This window comes from Lissotriton helveticus, chromosome 4_1 (genome assembly GCF_964261635.1).
Source record: "Lissotriton helveticus chromosome 4_1, aLisHel1.1, whole genome shotgun sequence".
Lineage (NCBI taxonomy): Eukaryota > Metazoa > Chordata > Amphibia > Caudata > Salamandridae > Lissotriton > Lissotriton helveticus.
In genome coordinates, this window is record NC_136063.1 from 1436804371 (window position 1) to 1436823805 (window position 19435).

Sequence of the window (19435 nt, forward strand, 5' to 3'; positions counted from 1 at the left end):
CCTGTGACTCCCTCGTTGCTGTGCACCCCTGGTCCCTGTCTGCAGGCTGTGCCGGGCGTCACTCTGCCTGCTCTAGTGGCTCCCTCCATGCTGCGTACCTAGTACTGCCTGTCTGCTTCAGTGACTCCCTCGTTGCTGTGCACCCCTGGTCCCTGTCTGCAGGCTGGGCCGGGCGTCACACTGCCTGCCTGCTCCAGTGACTGCATGTCTCCTCCTGTGACTCCCTCGTTGCTCCTCAGCTGCAGATCCCCTGTACTCTGAGACTGAAGCAGTGTAGAATTAAATGCCATTTGACAGGCCCCATTGGGCGTGCGTTTCAGTGATTTGTGCAGGACACACACACACAGTACTATTAATTGCAACTCCGGATTCGGCGATGAAGCCGAAGGCTGACGCTGTCCCGATGCCAGCTGGGAGGTCACATCCGCCGCTTGAGGCACTGTGACTGCACACTGCCGCCTTAGGACGCGTCGCTGTGCCACTCGGGAATGCCGTCTGCAAAGCAGTGCCTTGTGTCTGCTTCGGTGTTTAGTGACACGCTGCTGTCGCTCATGCCCCCTCATCCTCCGATGGATTAAAATGCATGTTATACCTGGGTCCCCTGGTTAATGGAGTCACCCAAGGGAGTCTGTGAACTTTTTATTACACCAGGGAGCTGCCGATGATTAGACTTCACTTGTCTGGAGCTTTCCCCAGTCTTTGACCCTATATATTTTAGCTCTGCTCCCACCAATTTGGCGTTTTGACTCACTAACTTTTTGTACACAGGTGCACATCTTATCTTCTTGGCTGAATTTACACTCGTGAGGTATACATACATTAAAGTACATTTATCAGTTGGTGGACTCCTAAAATATATACTTGTTCAAGGAGGCGAGGGCACCCCGTTTGTTGCCAAGGACCGACGTGACATATTACGGCATCCATCTCATTATGTCAGAGCTCTATTAATCGAACTCACTCATTAATTGTTATAATTCGGTAGGAAGTCGTGGTTCCAGGTTTGGAAAACACCGCGAGCCTCTGCATACCTAGAAACGCTGCCCCCCCCCCCGCTGTCCGTGTCACTGTTTAGGCACACTCAGGCGCTCCTGGCTGTTCCCATCCCATTTTACAAGAGCCCAGCCCCATTAGCCCATTGCTAATGGCAATGTAAATGACAATGCCATTTATTTATCTGTTTTCAAAACCAACACATAAATACAAATTTTGTCATTTACAATGCCAATAGCTCTAACTTTTCCAAAGGCGAAAGACTTGCATTGTAAATGCTTGTTGTTACTGGGGCCCGTTTTGCAGCAATGCTGCAATATCGCCCCCCCTGGAACAAAAACGCAGCAGCAGTGTTTCCCACCAGCCATTCTTCACCCCCGGCCAATCAGACCTAATTGCCAGGGCTAGTTTGCATTCCCAGGACTGCCCTGGTTGGGGGACCTTCAGAAGTTGTCCAGCCGCTTACATTCGAAAGGCCCTGGCCTGGGTTGCCTGACCTTGGCTTTCCAAACTGGCTGTAACATGGCACATTGTGTGATCTTAGGCAATTATTTAATTTCACTAAGGTAGCTTCTGGAATGCCATTTCTTATGGGATGCTACCAGGTCATCTTTGTTGGGCTTCTCAGAACCTATACTAAAGCAAATGGAGGATTGCATTTCCAAGGGATAACAACCTTCACCAGTGGGCTGCTTCTTCTGTCCCATATCCCAGGTTGCCTATTTCAAAGCAGGCTACTCTGCTAAAACAGTTTCCATTGATTTAAGGCTGAGAATGAATGTTTATGAGTAAAATAAAGTGCCGCAAAAATGCCACTAAATTTCCATATTTGTGCCGCTAAATTTGCTAATCTATGCCGCTATATCCTGGGGGGTCTGTGTCCACCTTTTATTCATACTTCTGCTGCCCACGGAATTTCTTGCTCCTGTGATCTCCACCAACCCCTTGCAAACCGTCCCTCCTTCCAAACCCTGCCCCAAGCCCAATTATCATTTTCTAGACCCACGTGCTCAGTAATCTCGCTTGCATTTTACTCCCATAACAAGCCCCTTGAGCTGCTGGTACGTCACTTTTTCCCATTTTAAAAGTGACGCACAGGCCGCAAGGGGCTGTGAATAAACACTATAAAGTCTTCCGCTGTAATCCTCCCTCCCCAGACCAAGTCTGAGCTATAAAGATACCCATACAACGCGATATATAATTCGGTCTATCTTTCTAATTAACGCTATCCAACATCCATGAACAATCAGGAAATACCAAGGGTGCTTGAAAGATGACGTCATTCATTCCCATACTCTGACCCTGGTGCCACCCCTGTGTGGTGTCGGCTTCTTCCCTCCCCTCCACCCACCTCGGGTATTTATTTTTTTGCTCTCGCGCTCCGATGCAGCCTTCTTAGCAGTTCAATTAGGTCCAGCACTGCAAGGTCAACGGGAGATTACGCTGGAATAATCAGACACGGCGATAGGCCACAAAGAGCCGCGCCAGCTGTGGTCACACCGTTCCAGCACACTCCTTTGTGTCCGCGCGGCGGGCGGGGGGGGGGGGGGCGCTGAAGAGGATGCAGGTCAAAGTTCAGCCAATTGTGTTGTGGGACCTGCCGGTGCATTGTTCCCGGATTAGGGCAGGGCTGCTGTGCTGGCAGAGGAAGCATGAATGAACCTGCTCGGGGAAGCTGCTGAGAGAGAGCTGCGGATTCCACCGAGCTCTGGGCCCTGTTGTGGCTCGAATACCGGCGTACACGGGTTTTAACCCCCCCACTGAAGATCACGTAACACGTTAATGCATATTATAACGACTTAACCGCTTTCAGTAATGCAAAATGGAAAATATCTCCTTTGCAGCCATGAATGGTAATGAGAAACATGGGGTCATTTATTCAATTTTTTAAAGTCTGGCCTAGTGACAACTTTAGCTTTTGCAGGCTCATGTAATAGAGTAAAAAAAATACATATATGTATTCATGCTAAGAGGGGCGTTGGTTTAGCCCTGTTCAGCTATTGGTCTGTTCAATAGCCATTCACATGTTGGTGTTCCCTTCAACAGCATACAGCTTGGGGCAATAGGTCAGCACACTTCATTTTGCGTGACAGCATTCTACTTTTTTTCACAGCGCTATTTGCATTCCGTTCATCACCCTTTTAAAAAAAAAATTAGTCATCCTTTCATGTTTTAATGTATCCTTTTTGCTATAAGTTCCAGTGGTCCGCCAGCATTGGGTCTCTAAAAATTTTTACTGAAGAACCGAACAGAAAGTGAGTGTTCGGCTTATAACATTTTATTTAAAGAAAGCCCATTCAGCACTGACGCGATTGGAGGTGGGAGCATTACTTTATAATGTAGCGCTGAGACTTTACTAAGTTACCATTTGCCCTTGAAGATGTTGAAGGCGTAATCTCCAATGACAACAAGGGAGGCCTATCCTGTAGACCAGGAGCCACACAATCAATCAATCAGGTCATACTTGAAGAGCGCGGCTTGTCACCCGAGAGGGTATCCAGGCACTTGCAGCAGCCCTTAGACGAAAAGCCAGGTCTTGAGCTCCTTTCTGAAGTGGGTCAACGAGGGAGCAGTGTGAAGGTGGAGGGAGTTCCAGGCTTTGGCAGCGAGATGGGAGAAGGAGCGTCATCCAGGGTGTGCGAGGACGAGGTGTTCAGAGCGGAGGTTCTTGAGGGGTCGGTGGAAATTCAGGCAGTGTTCATGTAGGCGGGTCCTTATTCGTGGAGGGCTTTGTAGGCATGGGTCAGGAGCTTGAAATGGCATCTCTTCTGGACTGGGAGCCATTGGAGTTATTTGAAGTGCTGGGTGATGTGGGTTCTCCTGGGCAGGTTGAGGTTCAGTCTGGCAGCTGCATTCTGGATGGTCTGGAGGCTTGGCATGAGTTTGGCGATGGTGCCTGCGTAGAGTGCGTTGCTGTAGTCCAGTCGGCTGGTGATGAGGGCTTGCGTCACTGTCTTCCTGGTGCTGGGGGGGGAGCCACTTGAAGATTTTTCAGAGCATGCAGAGTGTATGGAAGCAGGCTAAGGAGACGGCGTTGACCTGACGTTTCATGGAGAGTTTGCTGTCAAGGATGGTGCTGAGGTTGCGGACATGGTCTTTCGGCTGGGGAGTGGGGCCGAGTTCCGACGGCCACAAGGAGTAGATCTAGAGGGCAGTGTGTTTGCCGAAGATCAGAACTTCAGTTTTGTCTGTGTTTGAGCTTCAGGCAGTTGCCCTTCATCCAAGCAGAGACACTCTTCATAAAGTTGTGGGAGTTGATCTTCGTAGCAGTGGGGTCGGTTGAGAGTGAGAGTACAGCATACGTGCCCTCTCATGACTCTGACGCTGGAATAGAATCTCCAGGCAACTCTATGAAACCTACAACTAGGACTAGTAGCAGACCTCTGGTTTCGTACCTGAACACAGAGATTCACTAAGGATCCTCCATCAACTGAAGCTGCTCCCTCCACAGAAGATCCTCCCTCCGTGGCTCGACCTCAAACTTAGCCTTGGCTCCATACCAAGTAACGCCTTGAGAGTGCCATGCCTTGATAAAGGAATCACCTTCCAAAAAGGTTGGACAGTCAGCGCCGTCCACTAATGTTGAGACCATTATTTGGCTTAATTGGGGAAAATGTGAAAGGGCTTTCCTAATTGGCAGCTCATTACGTCGTAAGCATATCATAATCACGAAAAACTGAGCGCGCCAGGAGTACTCAGTAGTGCGCAGGCTCGCGCACCAAACCAGGTATCGACGCGCTATCTGACGCACACTGAACGGCAATGCGCAGGCGCCATAAACAAACAGGTCTTCTAGAAGAAAACCTTTAAGCCAATTAAGCCAATCAGCGACGCTATAAAAACCACACCAGCCTGACGTCAAATACCTCCCCTACGGCTTGGAATTCAACTGGAGGTACCGACGGACAGGTAAGGAGCCTGACTTCGACACTCTTCATTTCTAGACAGAGTGCTATGATACTCATTTAGGAGCTAGTAACCTGTTTCCCCTTGTATCCTGCTTCTCTTACATTCCTATACTGCTTAGAAAATATAGGATTGGAGCCAGGCAGTTCTTAGTCTGTTAGAGAATCATTGACTGAGTTGAAGGGTCATCTAAACATGCTCTGACAGCAACCAAATTGCATATAATCCCTTATAAATCGCATACCAGGCATATGTAATGTATTCCTATATGCAGAGGGTCCAGAATATCAGTCTTCTGACCTGGGGTGATATGAACCTCTTTTTTACTTTGGACCCTCTGTATAAACCCATTTTTTTAGGAAGGTTTTTCTGCCTAGTTACTTAGTGGATTGTTGAAGATTTTATATTTGATTTAGGTTTTCTGTATTTGCTGTGATTGTTTTAACAAGGGATCACACTCTGGGTCTCTCACATGTGTCTAAATGTTTTACTCACGAATAGAGCGGGGCCTCAGTCACAGAGCAGTTGCCGGGTGAGGTGAGGCTTACTCCCACAGAAAGCTGGGTGTGTACTATAACTTCTACATATAAAATTAAAATTAAATTCATTGGCCACTTTTAGGGCTTTGCTGTCTACTGATTTTTTAGACTAGCATCAAGCTATTCATTGTTGCTCAAAGGATTTTTTGTTCATCTACCAGTGTAATTTTTTTCACTTTCAGGAAAGAAGACTACATACCTACTTACTGCCTTACACAGATCATATTCAGTTCCGGTAGGGTGGTTTATGACCACGGATGTAGCTCATTCTCTGATATTGTATTTAATTTTGTTACATACATTTCTTAATATTGCAGTAGCATACCACCTTGTTTTAGGTCCTGACGAAAGCCGGTCACTGCTACCCTTACGGCTGAAACATGTTGACCTTACCTTTTGCCAAAAGATAGTTATTTTTTTCATACTATCAGGTTGTTTTTAATCATGACATTTGGACGATCCTGAATAAACATATTTTTCGCCCTTATAGTCATTTTTAGTTATCACACTCACATTGCAATGCACACCACCAGCACTAACATACTTTGAGAGCACTTTGGCCGAGTTCATCAGGAGAGAGAGGTCATGTGCCAGAACAGTTAGCCTATGGGCAATATTGGCGACACAGACTTCACTCCAACGGTTCCCAGATGACGATGCTCCGCCAGAGTGGTGGGCTGATGGGATCGGCCCATATGCCTAGTGCTCATCAAATTATCTGTGTTTGATGGACTTTTCTTCTGAGCATATGAATAAGGTTTCATAAATTCACCAATCATCTCCTATTTTGTTATATATGAGTTTCTCTTCTGGCCATCTTCTTGTAGGAGGCTGGCTCAGTTTATTTCTCACAAAGTGGCATTCCATAACATCAGATCCCTGGGTTTTAAACACAGTCCAAGGTTATGCTATAGAGCTTTACAAAAGGCCTTTTCAATCCGTGTTTCCTCCCCCTCCAAAATTCTCTTCTGAAATGTCCAATCTGATATCTCCAGAAATAGAGTAGCTTTTACAAAAACAGGCAATTCCCCTTTCTCCTCCCGGTCCCTTAGGTTTCTTCAGTTCCTTTTTCTTAGTACAAAAGAAAAACAAAAAGAGGAGACCGGTTATCACTCTTAGACATTTCAACCAGTTTGTAGTTTACAGCCATTTCAAGATTGAGACTATCATTCATCTCAGGGACTCATTACCACAACAGGCCCATTCATCACAATCACAAGAAATGTTTTCAGTTCCATTGGCAGAAACAAACATGTTGTTTTTCCTCAAAATGAATTAAGCCCATGGTCGATCATCTCAGATCCCAAGGTACCAGGCTTATCAATTACCTAGAAAATATTCTTTTAATGTGCTAAATCTGACTTACCTCCAATCTCAAGTTCACTTCACTTGTTCCCTTCTTTCAGATCTTTGCTTTCTCATCAACACAGAGAAATGAATTCTTATTCCTTCAAATCATATGTAATTCTTAGGTTTTCTGATAAACTCTTCCAGCACGACTCTGTACCTTCCACCGGCGAAAGTCAAGGACATAAATTCTTAGATTCTATAGACTCTTTGGAGTTCTTTGATTTCTCTCAGATCCCTGGCGAGAATCGTGGGTCTTCTGTCCTCCTCCATACAGGCCATTTCCCCAGGCCCTCTCAATTATCGGGCTCTCCAAAGGCTGAAAATTTGCCATTTGCGCAGGGGTCTCACTTTCCCCGATTTCATAAATATTGATCCCAAATCTTCTAGGGCTTCAATCCTGGATAAATCATTAAGATGCCGGCAGAACCATTTTCACGTAAGCCCCAGGTCTTGTGTTAGAAACAGATGCAAGCCGGACAGGCTGGGGCGACCGATGTGGACCAATCTCACTGGCGTCCATGGTCTCACGAGGAGTCCAGATCGCATGTAAACTGTTTAGAGAGCTGGCAGGTTCCTTTGCAATCAGAAGCCTGGCAAAAACACAGGGTGGACTGCTCCATTCTTCTTCATATGGACAACATTACCGCACTTTGATACATCAATCATCTCTGTGGCACCAGATCCAAGCCGCCTGCAGAAATGGCAAAGAGTTTTGGGGAATTCTGCTTCCTAAATAACATTTCAGTTCATGCAGAGTATTTGCCAGGGGACCTCAACACCATTGCAGACTAGCATTCTCATTCCCTTTGTGACTGAAGCAATTGAAGACTTCATCCTTCAGTATTCAGGTCTTTACTTTGCAAATGGGAACCTTTCCAAATAGACCTCTTCGCCACCAGACTTAATTCTCAGTTTCCCCAATTCTTCAGCCGGCGCCCAGATTACCTAGCTTTAGCCTCAGATGCTTTCTTACAAGATTGTTCCCACTCTATCAACTATGCTTTTCCTCCCTTTCTTATGATCAACAGGGTCCTGGCACAGGTCAGAAGACAGCAAGCCATACTGGTTCTAAGGGTTCCATTCTGGCGATCACCGGTATGGTTCCCTCCTCTCCTAGAATTAGCAATTCCCAACCTCCTCCTGGACCCGTCTGGGCTTTCTCACAATCTAGTGTTAGACAACTTCCTCATTCTTTCTGCTTGGAAAATAGCAGGAGCTCCCAGTCTTTCCCTTTTATTTCGCCAGAAGCTTCAGAGTACATTGATAAATCCTGGGCTCCAGGGACCACCGAGGCTTACAAATGAGCCAGGTCTTTATGGTCAAGCTGGTGTGTGGTAAAATCTATCAACCCATTTTCAGTGGATATAACCTACATTGATAATTTCCTGGCAGGTGATGCTAGTGGTATAAAGACCCATCGAACTATAAACCTTTACAGATCTGCCATCTCTATGAATCAGCCCTATATCAATGGAAAACCGGTGGGAGAGCATCCGCTCGTCTGACGACTTATAAAGGGAGTCACATTTTGCAACCCTCCTAATCTGAAAAAATTGTAAATTGTGGAATGTAAATAATGTTTTGAAATTGTTTCTTTCCTGGCCTGATAATGCTGATCTTTCACTTACAATGTTGTCTACAAAGCTCACTATGCTATTATGCCTTATTTCAGTTAAACGTCTGTCTGATGTTAAAGCGTTAGATATATCTTTTCGCAAGTTTACTCCTGCGGGTGTGCTGTTCACAGTTCGCAAATGTACAAAAAGAAATTCGACTACTGTATTTAACCCATTTTTTTTTATCATCCTAAGCTTTGTTTTGTAAAATGTCATAAAGTGTATGTACACAGCACAATTGATCTGAGAATGTCCTCAGACACCCAGCTTCCTGTTTCCTTCAGAAAACCCCACAAATCAGTGTCTTATCCTACTCTCGCTTGCTGGGTTAAGTGGGTTATGTCTCTGGCGGGTATTGATACTTCCATTTTTGGAGCCCACTCATCAAGGGGTGCTATGGCTTCTGGGCCAGTTCCCATCTAGAGGACTGTAAAGGGGGGTCAGTAATGGGCTGGACACGAGGTTTGGGCAAAGCGGGTTTTATTTTCATGTACAGTTTTTTCTTTCTTAAAGTCAGTCTGTCTCTGGCGAACTCTGCTGGGTCCGTGGTGATTATGGGTTCAGCCGCTTATCCGATAATCTTCTTGCCCGGGATCAGGGCAGTTGAACGAGGCAGCTCTCAGGATGACCGGGGGAAAAACAAAACAAAGAAAGGACTAATTACTTTCCGTCCTCTTTCTTTTACTCGGGGACACCGGGGAAGTGAGGGACACCTTTAGTGCATAGCGTTGCCTTGCCGATACAGTGACTCGTAGTGAGGGTAGGGTTATTTACAGGGTTCAAGTAGGTGCGGGACCACTAGGAAGCTGAGGGTATTTAACGCGGGAACAGTCCCCTTCGCCCCACCCAGCTTGTGAACTTGGCCCGTACCTGTTGGAGCCAAACTCCTCCCTCGGGAGTGTGGCCGGGCGCAGCGCCGTCTCGTTGGCCTCCTGGCTCGTCTGCTTCTTTCTGTAGCGCGTCTGCTTCTTCTTGGGGCACGTCTGCTTCTCGTCCCGGCTCGGCGTTCAGGGCTCCGTATTCTCGCACCAATTCCTCCGTCTTGCTCTCCCTTCCTCCAGTGATGTCACACACCTCTCCTTGGACCTCCGGTGTTTTATCCAATGATGCATAGCACACGTCATTGTGGGAGGGGCCTTCTTCCGGGGCACACGGCCAGTTAAAGGCGCCATATCGATTTCCTTCAGCAAGGGCATGCCACGAGTGTTGTTCGTCCTGTGAGGAAGGATGAAGGGAATCCTTATCATTATATGTCCACCAGTCCATTTCCTCGCTGTCCCCCTGGGTACTGGGCAACTCGGACACCTTGTTAGACTCCTCCCCCCCTGGATTCTCCCGTTCGGGGAGAAGAGGCGATCGAGACAGAAAGTCTGCGTTGCCATTGTCACGTCCCTTGCGATGTTTTACGACAAAGGAAAAGGGCTGGAGGAACAAAAACCATCTGAGAACTCTAGGGTTTTGGGAGGAGTTTCTTTGCATCCATTGTAAAGGTGCGTGGTCTGTAAACAGCACAAAAGGACGACCTTCCAAATAATATCGCAGTTTGTCAATGGCCCATCTAATTGCTAGGCATTCTCGCTCTATTGTTGGGTATTTCCTTTCTCGGGGATGCAATTTGCGGCTAAGGAACAAAATAGGATGTTCCTTTCCATCCTCCCCCTCCTGTGACAATACGGCACCTAGTCCGATATCAGAGGCATCCGTAGCCAATGAAAAAGGTTTTTCAAAATCGGGAGGTATGAGAACCGGACTTGTTGTGATAGCCCTTTTTAGAGTTTCGAACGCCTCCTTGGCTTCGATGGACAGCCGGCTCAAGTGGGAGAGTTTTGAGGACTTACTCAGTAGGTCGGTCAAGGGACTTGCTGTTGCCGCAAAGTTTGCGATAAATCGTCTATAGTATCCTACTAGACCCAAGAATCCCCGTAGTTCTCTTTTGGTGGAGGGAAAAGGGGTTCGTACAATGGCTTTCACTTTGTCTTCCTGCAGTGCTATTACACCCTCCCCTAACAGGAAACCAAGATATTTCACCCTGGAAAAGGCTGCCCTTGATTTTTTTGCGTTTATATGTAGGCCTGCTTTGTCGAGTTCTTGTATAACGTACCGTACATGGGATAGATGTTCTTCCCATGTTCTACTGAAAATTACAATATCGTCCAAATAAACAGAACAATATTTGGTGTGGGTGGCAAGTACATTGTTCATTAATCTTTGAAACGTGGCCGGGGCCCCGTGCAGTCCAAAGGGAAGAACATTGAACTCATAGAGGCCTTCTTCTATGGCGAACGCTGTCTTCTTCCTATCCTCTTCTCTCAATGGCACCTGCCAATAGCCTTTTGTGAGGTCTAGTGTTGTTATGTATTTTGCCTCCCCTATTCTCTCTACTAGCTCGTCCACCCTTGGTATAGGATAAGCGTCAAAGGCTGAAATGGCATTCAAGGCCCTAAAATCCATGCAAAAACGGGTGGACCCGTCTGGCTTTGGGATCATAACAATAGGGGAAGACCATTGGCTGTGGGAGGGTCGGATTACCCCTAACTCGAGCATGTCCTGTACTTCCCTTTTCACATCCCCTCTTCTAGCTGCAGGAACCCTGTATGGACGTTGTTTGACTATTTTGCCTTCCTCTGTCTGTATTCTGTGTTCGGACAAATGAGTCAGACCAGGGGTATCAGAAAATACATGAGCATAAGGTTTTATTGCCTTCATCAGGTCATCTTTCTCTTGCACCGACAACTCGGGGTTTAAGGGCAACTGCTCTAGGGTGCTTGTTTTTCTGTTTACCGGCAGACCGAAGTGTGTTGATTTAGGAGGGGGTCCTATCCACTTTTTTAGCAGGTTGATATGAAACGTCTGACATCTGGACGGGGATAGTTGTACTCGGTAGGTGGTGTTGCCTATCGTTTCTACAACAGGATAGGGACCTAACCATTCACTTTTGAATTTTTGGGAGGAAGAGGGAAGCAAGACCAATACCCAATCTCCTTTGTCCAGTCTTCTCCATCTTTTCCCTTTGTCATATTGAAACTTCTGTTTCCGTTGGCTCTGTTCTAAGTGGGAATACGCCAGATCTCTTAGTTTTCCCAACTTGGACTTAAGTTGTTGGGTATAGTCCAACAGAGACCGTTGTTCCTCTGACTCCTCCTGTTCCCATGCATCTTTGGTTATCTCCAGGAGTGACCTGGGTTGTCTACCATACAATAGCTCAAAAGGAGAACAACCTATGCTACTCTGTACTTGTGCCCGTAGAACATACAGGGCCAGGGGTAGAACCTTATCCCAATCTTTATGTTCTACAGATAGCATTTTTTTCAGTGTTGTTTTTAGCGTGCGGTTGTACCTCTCTACGAGGCCATCCGTTTGAGGGTGGTATGCTGATGTTCTAATCTGGTGTAAATCTAACGTCTTACAGACTTCCCTCATTAATTTTGACACAAAAGGAGTACCTTGGTCGGTAAGGATCTCCTTTGGGAACCCTACTCTGGAAAACAATTCGACCATTTTGTCGGCTACATTTTTAGTAGTGGGAGCCTTCAGGGCAAAAGCCTCTGGAAACCGGGTGTGATAATCCACTATGACCAATGCATATGTATGTCCGCTCGAGGAACGTGGTAAGGGACCTATAAGATCCATCCCAACTCTTTCGAAGGGTTTTCCTATGAGTGGCATGGATTGTAGCGGTACCGCTTGTGGACGTGTCATGTTTTTCTTTTGGCAGATCTCACATTTCTTGCAGTACAACTCAGCCTCTTTATAGATGCCAGGCCAATAAAAGTGTCTGGTTATGTTTTGGGTGGTTTTTTCTGCCCCTGAGTGTCCTGCGGTTATATGAGAATGGGCATAATAGAGGATCTGTTCCCTGAAAGCCGTAGGTACTACCAACTGAGGGGAATCTCCTGCCTTGCCTTCCCTATAGAGCAGGTCGTTGGTTATCACAAACCTGGGATACGTCAGGGAGGTGGAGGTCTTACCAGCATGGGCAGATTCCCAGGCATTAAAGAGTGTCGTGTCATTGGCCTGCACGAATCTAAAGTTCCTATCCAGTACCCAAGGTTCCTTTGCTAAGTAGGCAGAGCCCTGTTTAGAGGAGGTAGGAAAGCGGTCTCTGAACAGTGACAAAAAGTCGGGGTTATCCACACCTAGTATGATATCTTCTGGCAAGGTGTCTATTACTCCTACTTTGATAGCTACAGGGGCTCGATTTTGTGGTTTTATGACCATCTGGGCCACTGGATATGGCTTTACATCACCATGGACGCATCTGATATGTACCTGTTCTTTGGGTATAATTTGAGAAGGCAGTACTAACTTCTCCTGTACTACGGACTGGCGGCATCCCGAGTCCAACAGGCCCATGATATATTTATCATTTATCAAGATACGTACATAGAAGGAGGGTCCCATCTCGGCAGTATACATGACAGCTCTGGGGATGTATCCAACCTCCATGGGTTCTTCTGGAGGCTTCCGCTTTGGGCACATCCGGGCTATATGTCCCCACTCCCCACAGTCAAAACACTGGGGTCCCTTGAACTGCACACTGTCCATCCGGAAGGGTCGTGGTTTCAGGGGTGGAAGTGGTTCTGGTTTCTTTTTCTCTGTTTTGTGGGTTACATTTGGCTTGGTGTTTTTTTCTGAGTCCCACGCAAAAGTCCTAGGTTGGGCTCTAGAGTAGTTTGTGGCCATTTCTATGGCTTGGGCCACTGTCAATCCAGAATGCTGGCGGAGCCATCTTTGCGTTCCATATGGCAATGCTTCCATGAATTGTTCAAGGATTATATTGTCCATAATCTCCTCTTTGCTTCTTTGAGTCGGTTTTAACCACTTTTCGGCTGCCATCTTCAATCTCAAATATAACGTTTTGGGGTTTTCCCCCGTTACCCCTTTTTCCTTTCTAAACCGTACACGATACGCCTCAGGGTCCAACCCGAGATGGTCAAGGATAACGTCTTTGATTTCTGCATAGGGAGTGTTTCCTGCATGATTAGCTACTTGGTAGGCTGCTTGAGCCTCTCCACTCAATAACGGTGCTAGAAAGAACGGCCACTTCTCTATTGGCCAACCACAGGCCTGTGCAGCTCTCTCAAAATTAGAGAGGAATGCGTCCGGGTCTTCACCAGCAACGTATTTTTGTAGTGATACCCCCGAGGGATGGGGAACACCCGCTCTGCGGTCGGTGCTGGAACTAGGCACTTGTGCTACTTTCTGGAGGCTATCTATTTGAGCACTGATGGCATTTTTAAAGAGCTCCCTATCTGCATCCGCTAGGGTAATCTGGTTTTTTATAGCCCATTCCAACTTATCTTGTCCGTCTATTAAATGCTGGATTACTTGTTCCATCAGGGATTGCTGGTGGGGGTCAGGTAATCCCACTTCTGACACCACTTGTAAAGGGGGGTCAGTAATGGGCTGGACACGAGGTTTGGGCAAAGCGGGTTTTATTTTCATGTACAGTTTTTTCTTTCTTAAAGTCAGTCTGTCTCTGGCGAACTCTGCTGGGTCCGTGGTGATTATGGGTTCAGCCGCTTATCCGATAATCTTCTTGCCCGGGATCAGGGCAGTTGAACGAGGCAGCTCTCAGGATGACCGGGGGGGAAACAAAACAAAGAAAGGACTAATTACTTTCCGTCCTCTTTCTTTTACTCGGGGACACCGGGGAAGTGAGGGACACCTTTAGTGCATAGCGTTGCCTTGCCGATACAGTGACTCGTAGTGAGGGTAGGGTTATTTACAGGGTTCAAGTAGGTGCGGGACCACTAGGAAGCTGAGGGTATTTAACGCGGGAACAGTCCCCTTCGCCCCACCCAGCTTGTGAACTTGGCCCGTACCTGTTGGAGCCACACTCCTCCCTCGGGAGTGTGGCCGGGCGCAGCGCCGTCTCGTTGGCCTCCTGGCTCGTCTGCTTCTTTCTGTAGCGCGTCTGCTTCTTCTTGGGGCACGTCTGCTTCTCGTCCCGGCTCGGCGTTCAGGGCTCCGTACTCTCGCACCAATTCCTCCGTCTTGCTCTCCCTTCCTCCGGTGATGTCACACACCTCTCCTTGGACCTCCGGTGTCTTATCCAATGATGCATAGCACACGTCATTGTGGGAGGGGCCTTCTTCCGGGGCACACGGCCAGTTAAAGGGGCCATATCGATTTCCTTCAGCAAGGGCATGCCACGAGTGTTGTTCGTCCTGTGAGGAAGGATGAAGGGAATCCTTATCATTATATGTCCACCAGTCCATTTCCTCGCTGTCCCCCTGGGTACTGGGCAACTCGGACACCTTGTTACAAGGACATCCTGAGATCAGCTGATTGGTCTAATGATAATATTTTTCACACATTTTATTCTAAACCTGTATGAGAGGACGCCCTCGCTTTCCCCCCAAAACTCCGACTTACCTGTGAGCGCACCACTATGGTCCGTGTTACTTTCTGGTCCAGATGACGTCCACAGGCGCTGGAACAGGGAATCAACAATGAAGACGGACTGTTGTTCATACCCACAGGAAAAGCCAGGACGAAGGCGGAGCCAATCAGAGGAGCCCGGGGGAGGAGTAAAGGAGCTAGAGAGGAAGCAAGAAGCAGACTCATCGGACGTAGGCGGCTCAATGGCAACAACCCCAGAGGTACCAGAGACGACCCGAGAAAGCGGAGGATCGCGAGAAGCAGATAACGAGACCGAGTAATCCCCAGACGAGTGGTGCGAGGCGAGTTGCGGCAGAGGCGGTACGTGGCTTAAACGGGGAGCACCTTTGGGGAGGTTGGGAGTGAGGTTGGGGGCTAGCAGGTGATTTATCGTTTCCCAATGTCCAAAAGGCTCTGTTTGACTCTCTTTAACCCCTTCTCACATTTACTCTCACCCTTCCCCGATCCCGTTCTCCTCCATTTCTCTTTCTCACCCATAGCACAGAAAAAGAAACCGTTACTATTTTTTTTTCTCTCATGTGTTTGTCATTCCTGAGTCCACTAAACTCTGATACCAAAAGGGAGTATATCAACCAAAAGGGAAGGGGACTTTAGGAAAATCCGGGCACTGATAGAAAGCCAGGAACCAGGCACCATAAGAATAGATGAATTGTATTGGGTTTTTTTGTGCACTACTTTCCACCCTGGTGTGGTGACGGGATTAATGCTGCCTTCCACAAACATACCACAGTGACTTACCCCTCCTTTCTGTTCTTCTGCTCCTCCTCTGGTGGGGTCCACAGGACCCCACCAGAGATCCGGAACACCTGGAAGAGAGAGAAGAAGCAAAAGAATGAAGTGACTGAGACATCATCCGTGATACTTTTGAGTTAATTCCAATTGAGTTATTGGCTGCAAAAAACAATTCCAATATAACCCATATCCAGCCCCCTCGCTTCTGTTTCCGCCCATCCCTCCGACAACCTGTACATACTGCATCTTCTGTTGTAATGAACATTCTTCAAACATCTTGCAATGAAATGTAGATTTTCCTTTTAAGTTATGAAGGGAAGTCTTAATTGTATTAAAGACACTGAGGCGAGTATGCACCTCAACACAGTATTAACCTGGTGTTTTTTCCCACCCTGACAGTTGCTTCAGCTCCACCCTAAAGAGACTTTGACATGCCCTGGCTCTTTGTCTGTGAGTGCTTCAGATGCAGATTCAGATTTTCTTGGTGGCTCCTTTTATCAGCAATTTCTAGGTCTAAATTTGGGGCTCAGATTTACGGACTTTTGCAAAGAACTCTTTACATTAGCGTTTACCATTGGGTTATCTATGTTTCCTTTGTTTACTATTTATTCTTAAATTCTCACTCAAGAAAAGAGGACTGTTAGTAGTCAAGATAGGTGTTATAGGTGAGTCTGTGATACTATTGGTTCTTATAAGTACTTTTTTTCTCCCTTTGGCTACTTCAGGATAAGCCTCGTGGGATTTGTAGTTTTTTCACGGTCTTGGCTGCTACTATTTAAATAAATGCAAGATCAGAGAAGCATAATACTTGCCTCCATGTCTTTAATAAAATTAAGACTTTCCTTTCATATCTTACTAAGAAAATCTACATTAAACCTCTGCATATCACTCTATCATAGCAAGAGCATTGGCACACCACAAGGTACCTATGCATTCGTAAGCGTATGATTTCAAACTTGAACGCACTACTCTTGATTCATCCTGTGCTCAACACAATACTAAAGTGCTCCAATGGATCAATTTAAAGACCCTGTTAAGGTGAGCCCCCTTCCCCTTCGGCTGGGGAAGACATGTAACCAGCACCACAGGCCCTTCTTTTTATTTGTATGCATTTCACACCAGACATGCTAGTAGTGCATACTGTGTGCAAGAAAGTTCTTAAGCAGGACACAGGCAATCATTATTTTCTAGACAAGAAGAGTAAAAAATTGATGCAGCAGGTTAACAAGTTGCTTTAGAAGCTGCCACACAATGACATATTGCCAAGTCCATGTGTAAAAAGGTAGAGCCGAATTCGACCAAGAACCCTTCAGTGTTTGCCTGGCGTTAGCCGCCTCTCATACCATTCGAAATTACCAAACAAAAAGGCAGGCGCTGGAGACAGAAGGCAGGAAACAGGAGTTTATTCCGACGGAGCAGAACACGTCAAATCAGACAACAGGGTATCTTCTCGAGGTGCTCTAACCGCATCTCTGAGGCCTGGCCTCTTATACACAGGTTTATGGCTTTTATTACATACACTGCATCCGTAATGTTTCTTTGAAGGACAGAAAAGACATCCTCGGAATCCCCGGGCCAGGCCCGTTCCCACACACATCTACAGTAGAGTTCCCACCCCGATCTCAGCATGTGGTGGTTATCGCGCAGCTGGACATTCCGCTGGGAACGGGGATGTGTGTGACCAGTTGGATCTTCGGGGTGCGAAAGCATTGATTAATCCCCGCTCATTTGATGTGAGGCGAGGTCCTACTGTAGGGGGCAATAAACTGCATCTGTTGGGCTAGGTGATGGCCTGGGATCAGGCCGGACAATCGGGCAGGGAGGAAGAGGTTATCAAAAGGGCCTGTTCTTTGAATGAGATGAAAGAGTGAGGGGGTTCAGCACGGGATGTGGCTCGGAGACAGGGTTGCGTTAGAGGTGCGCTTATGGCCCAAGCAGGAGAGACCCGGGGCTGTCGGGGCGTGGGGGAATGCTTGCGAGGCCGGGGAGTGAGGGGGAGAGACGCGCAGGCTATTGGCAGTGGGCAGAGAGGCCACGACACACAAAATGGCTGCCACTTACGAGCATGATGGGGCCTAAAAGGGACAGGATGGCGTGGCCACTGTTTCACGATTCTTACTTTACTTTCAACAGTGGCTGTGGTGAACATGAATGAACGCCGCTTATATATACCTAATTTTAGTCATTTTCCACAGTCCCCAGTTTTTATCATAAGTTAGTTCATTCCTGTTCATGTCATAGGTGAGGATGTACAAGCTGACATTAGTTATACAATTCGCTTTGGTAGCCCATATGCATTACAGGCAGATGGAAATAATTCTGCTATCAATGCAGACAGAATCGTACATAACCATATGTAGTCAATGTGGTGGGCGGGGAGACAGTGCATACAAAATTACATTAGCTGCGTCATACGTTAGACCTTGGGGGCGGGGACATTACATTAGACGATGTAGGAGATTCGTTCGAATACAAAAATGTTCTGGCAGGATAAGGGCTATTATCACTTGAGGTCTGGACTCCATGGGGGTCAAAACTAGACAGCATGTTCATGTGCATAACTGGTGTTCTACAATCATCAAGATACAGAGTTAACGCCTTCTTAGTTATCCATGTACAGTTGGAAGTGACCGATGTAAGGTTTGGAAAGCTCAATTGGGTAATAATCAATACAAAGCGGTAGGGAGAGGAATTCAACTTAATACAAGGGACAGTCAAGGGGTGGCAATGTTCGAAAAAAAGGTTCGTCTTTCCAGTGTCTTATTACAGCGAGCCATCACTGGTAGGCTCTCATTGCTTTTCTTCTTTCGTTGGCACTGTTGAGCACCGGCGGTGGAGCTATGCGTCCAGCTCGGATTCAGACTTCGCGTTGCAGGGTGTGGCCACTCTTTGCTCTCGGACCACAGTCCTGTTTGTCCTGCTACCTAACTAATCTACCATAGGTACTTTAGTCGGGGTACCCGTATTCCGTTCTTCTTTCGGGACAAACCCTATTCTATCTTTTGTGCTGTGTTTCTTCTTTAAGTCAAGTTCAAAAACTCCATATGAAAAAAGGGGGTGATGGGGGGCGTGCTTTGGGAGGCCGAGGGAAAAGAGGGTGGAGTGGGATCGGGTCTGAAACGGACCAAGGAGGGCAGAAATTTCAAGCAAGTGGGCCCATCGATCGGGCACAATGGGCTGGGACTTTCGGCACAAGCTCATCAACATGCAGGGGCTTCTGGACAGCCCTTCTTTCCTTCACTTCCCACATTGAGAATGGTGCCTTGTCCCGCAACTCTTTGCTCTGTGGCTCCACCTTGGTCGAGGTCATAGATATTCCCCGATCTGCAGCCAGGCCGTGCCTCACATCCGGCCCCTCTCCTCCGACGACCGCACGTTATCTTTAAATGATTACAAAAAACAAGTCTTAAAGAACTGGCAGGGGAAAATGTTTACACACTTTAATTTCTCTCCCAACCCCAAGTAGTCGGGGAAACGTTTATTGGTCACGATAGGGTGAATGCTTAGTAACCCTTACATTGGTGTATGCTGTTAACTCATGCATCATGGCTGTGGTGCAGGTCTGCAAGTATCTTTCCATTTTCAAACATCATGTCTGTCTGGTGTCTATTCCTGTCATATTCGCAAGCGTGGCAAGAAGTCTGATATCCAACAATTACATGGTTCATCGAATTCAAACCGGCTCCTCCAGTAGAGACTTGTGTTTTTCTAAAACAAATCCTGTTGAGCTATTTTTTTCTTCAAAGTCTGCTAATTCATAAAAAGTGTGAAGTGCTTATTATCATGGGCTTACAGCTACCTTTTCCAGGGAAGGACATACGTTAAGCATTTTTTTTCTTTTCTGACAGCAACGGCTAACTTTTATCAGTTTTTGGACAATTTATCTTTAAAAAC